At 28.0% G+C, this 4,486-nt stretch overlaps 3 non-coding genes across 3 annotated transcripts; all 3 read right to left on the reverse strand.

The window, feature by feature from the left end:
* Positions 1–3,025: 3,025 nt before the first annotated feature.
* LOC124917563 lies at positions 3,026–3,117 on the reverse strand. The gene has a single exon (XR_007097166.1). It is a non-coding gene; the product is annotated as a small nucleolar RNA snoR31/Z110/Z27 (small nucleolar RNA).
* Positions 3,118–3,134: 17 nt separating this feature from the next.
* Positions 3,135–3,236, reverse strand: LOC124917565. Its single transcript, XR_007097168.1, has one exon. It is a non-coding gene; the product is annotated as a small nucleolar RNA R32/R81/Z41 (small nucleolar RNA).
* Positions 3,237–3,294: 58 nt separating this feature from the next.
* Positions 3,295–3,388, reverse strand: LOC124917564. Its single transcript, XR_007097167.1, has one exon. It is a non-coding gene; the product is annotated as a small nucleolar RNA snoR31/Z110/Z27 (small nucleolar RNA).
* Positions 3,389–4,486: the final 1,098 nt, after the last annotated feature.

Raw genomic sequence — 4,486 nt, forward strand, 5'->3', positions numbered from 1 at the left:
TAATTAATAGGTTAAGGTTATGTAAAAAACAAACAAAATTAAAAACCTTTAAAGAGAAAATACTGAAAGATATGCATATATCTGTCGGTAAAGGCAGTAAAGCAAAGCCGAAAGATCTCCCTAGACCTTTTGGTAGAGGCAGTAAAGCAAAGCCGAAAGATCTAACTAAATCTTTCGGTAAAGGCAGTAGAGCAAAGCCGAAAGATCTCTCTAGATCTTTCGGTAGTGGTAGTAAAGCAAAGCCAAAAGATCTCTCTAGATCTTTCGGTAGTGGTAGTAAAGCATTTCCGAAAAATTTCAATAAATCTTTCGTTATTTACCTAATTAAAGATTAAATAGCCTATTGGGTTTTTATATATCCATGTTGTTGTCAGCCTAATTAGAAGAAATACGATCAATGTTGAAATGTTATTTTTAAAATTAATGTCGATAGATCTAATCATATCTTTAGGAAAGGATATGCCGAAAAATATGAAAGTTGTCGGCTTAGGTCTCAGCACCTTTACCGACAAGAACAATGCTGACAAATGCCGACAGTCTGATGAGTTGTCGGGGAAAGGCTTTTACCGACAGATATAGGGCTTTTACCGAGCGATTATACTTTCGGTAAAAGACCTATTTTTACTAGTGTCTAAGGTGTTGTGTTTCGGTCGGAGGCTCTTCCGTGTGCTCTAGGGTGCCTATTTCTCGGTCAAGGACTCTTCCAATGCGCTCTAGGGTGCCTGTTTCTTAGTCAGAGGTGCGTCCACTACTCCTAATTTTTCGACCTAGATCCTAACTAACTACAGTTTTTGTGATCCAAATGAATCCCAAATTTCATACAAATTTCCACAAAGCTTTAAAGCATGTAAACGAATATTTATATAAATTAAAATCTTAGATCTAACCAAATCAAATATAAAATCAAAGAAGAGATTATATATTTTTTTTATTATTTTAGGTTTCTTGAAAAGGCTAAATAATGAGCCGATTTTGTTTCAAATAAGAGTTTGATCAAATCTTTGTTTCCTATTTCTTTTATTGTTATTATTTTATTGATTTACATGCTAGTTTATTCTACATATTTACATAACAAAAATGCATAAAACTAAAACCTAATCCTATCTGCATGCATTCAATTACATTATATAATAGAAAAGAGAAAGGCACACTTTTATTGAATAGATAAAGACAAATGCAAAATAGAAGGAAAACAATAACTTACAAAGGGGCTATTCTTGATTTCAGGAAAGGAAAAACCTTCAATTACAAACAACTCTTGTGACCAATTAATTTATTGGGTTGCTTTGGTAGGTTTTCAAAAGTGCAGCTTAGTGTCTAAAGGGGGTGGGATTTTGGCAGCCTAGGGGCACTAATAAAAATAAAAATCTGACATTGATGCAAGTGCAAAAGGGTGTGTATTTATAGTGATTTCATAAGGGAAGCTTAATGCCATTTACACTCTCACGGTTTGGAAAAAGATTTACATTTAAACATGTACAAATATTTAAAAATGTACCTATCTCTACTTGTCATTTTGATTTTTTTTAATTGAAAAATAACCAAGTCTTCACACTCCCTTTTCAACTCACTACTTGATCCTACAGAAAAAAATGATTGATTAAAAAATCAATCTATTAATTGACATAACTAATTAATAATAATAATAAAAGTGAAAACAAAATGATTATTCCTTTTTTAATAGAAATAATAATATTTAATCATAATCTAAAGAATCAAAAATAAAAATTTAATTAAATCAATCTAACTTAATCTAATTAAATTAAAACAAACAACTAAACTAATTATATAAAACAACTAATCTAATCTTAATTAATGAAAACAAAATAACAAAAATATATATTTAACGATTTTTTTTTTTAAAAAAAATTTATGCCTAGTGATAAGAGTCGGTCTAAGAGACCAAAAGGTCATAGGTTCGATTCCATCTGGAGCGTTTTGAGTTTAAGTGGAGGGCCATAATAAATATGAGAGATAAATAAACATTTAAAATTATGTTTAATTATCTGGCATAATCACCCTTTCCCATCACTTATCATATTAAGCTCTTAGTTCTCTTTATTCTCTTCAACCAAACTCAAATCTACAAACCCTGATTCTCTCTCTTTGTAGCTAAAGAGTAAAAATACAAATGATCTTCATGTTTAAGAATACATGCATTGAAAGGTTATTAGATAATGACATTTGTCATTTACCTAATATCTTAACCCATCTGCCCATTATCTCTCTCTCATAAAATAGTCCAAGTGTCATTCATGCCTTGATTCATTTATTTCCTTTAAAACAAAACAGGTGTCACCTACATGTTAAGCCACTATCATTAAAATATGAAGTCTTTTATTTTTTAAATTTGGATATTACAATCTTACCTCCTTAAAAGAAGTTTGGTCCTCCAAACTTAACTTCCAAATAAGTGTGGGTACTCGTCCTAAATGATTTGATAAGTTTGATATCCTAAATGATTTGAATACCTAATTTCATATTTGCAGCAAAATTAACTCTTAATCTCTAACTTAAACCTTAACTTATAAAAAAAAAATTATCATAAAAAAATAAATCAGCTTTAAAATTGAAAATTAAACCAGTCAGTCTAGTTATAGTTGAAAATTTGAAATCAAATTAACCCTATAATAAAAAAAAATAAGTTGATAATCCTTGTTTCTAATTTAAGAATAAACAAAACCCTAATTAATATAGGCCAAAAGAATAAATTAAACCTCCGTTTCAATCTTCAACCGATATTGTATTTATAATTATTCATATAATTATAAAACATACCAAACCAATAATTAAAACCCAGAAAAATATCACTTGAATCTTCGTATTTATCTATCTAATCTATCTAATTCGATCAGGAAATCAAGTGTACAAACTTGAAACCTAAACCAACCATTTGAAGAATTCCAAAACTTGAAGATTATGTTTAACAAGAAGATTATGAAAATAGATCATTTAGTTAATAGGTATTGATGAAAATAAAAATTAGCATAAAAGAGAAATCTTGAATATAAATTAAAGGATAATAAAGAACATCAGAAACGAAAATCATTTCTCATACACAGTTTGGCGCTGTGTCAGAAGGTGTCCTAAGATTTGTTCGTTTCATCATCTGTTTAATCAATGATATTAAAAGTGAAAGAATCAGAAAGAACGTAGCAATTAGTTCAGAAACTTTCTTGATCACAGAATGATGAATCTCATCACTGTCACAATCGTTTCTTTCATCATGTTCTTCAACTAGCAGTCGATGGTTTAACTTAATTGTGATAAAATTGAATGTAAATTATACAAGATGAAAACATCAGAAACTAAAAATCATTTCTCATGCACAGTTTGGCGACTGTGTCAGAAGGTGTCCTAAGATTTATTCATTTCATCATCTGTTTAATCAAAGAAATTGACGAAAATGAAATAAACGAAGAAAAAGATGGACGAAAATAAGTTTTCAGATAAAGAATCAGAAAGTACGTAGCAAATAGATCAGAAACATATATTGATAACGTAAAGATGAAATATCATCTATCAGTGCTTGCGAGTATGAGAAAAGATAAGAAGAGAGATTAACCTGAGCGTCTGGTTCAATGGAGATTAGGAAGAGAGTATTTATGATGGATATGAAGCCTTAGTAATTGTTTGACGGCGAGCTACGGCTATCTTGTTAAGAAAATCATTCTCAAAAATTAGGTTAAAGTTGAAGAAGAATTGGGCTTTAAGCGTGGACCCAAAAATATATAAAATTTCATCATAAATGAGTCATCAAGGTCACAGAATTACAATTTTTTAATATTCAAAAAAAAAAAATTAAAATAACATCACCAAAATTAAATAAAGAGGTAGCCATACAAAATAAAAAACAGGTAATGATTGTGCAACAATGACAATATTTTTCAAGAGTTTTACACTATTTATAATATTATATTATGTGATATAAATTAAACTATTTAAAATAATTATGTGATATACTTATTTATTTATTTATATGAAATAATTTCCCATTGAAATGAAAGCTGTACTTTGATTTTACAAGATTAAGAATATTTGTTTGAATTAATTTTGTTTAATTTTTTATTTAAAACTCAACTATCTTATATTTATTTTTTTAACCATTAAATTATTAATTTATCATTTTAAAAAATTTTAATTTAATATAAAATTTTAATATTAAATATAAAAAATATCATAATAATTCAAATAACATCTATTTTATAATATATATATATATATATATATATTATAAACATTTATCAAAATGCATATTTAGGCCGGTTTATATTGATCTCTTAAACTCGTGGGTTTTCCCATTTTTCAGAATTTTTAATGAAATAACGCTAAATCGTTTTCTCCCCCAAAAAATAAGGCTGGAATGGATAAATACATATATTGTTTATTTATGGTTTAAATCACGTTGTAATGTTAAAAATCGATCATTTTTTAAAAGAAGGTTTTGTTTACTCGATAGTCGCGTCTCATAACTTAACTTTTCTCG

The sequence above is a fragment of the Impatiens glandulifera genome, unplaced genomic scaffold (assembly GCF_907164915.1).
Source record: "Impatiens glandulifera unplaced genomic scaffold, dImpGla2.1, whole genome shotgun sequence".
NCBI classification, from domain to species: domain Eukaryota; kingdom Viridiplantae; phylum Streptophyta; class Magnoliopsida; order Ericales; family Balsaminaceae; genus Impatiens; species Impatiens glandulifera.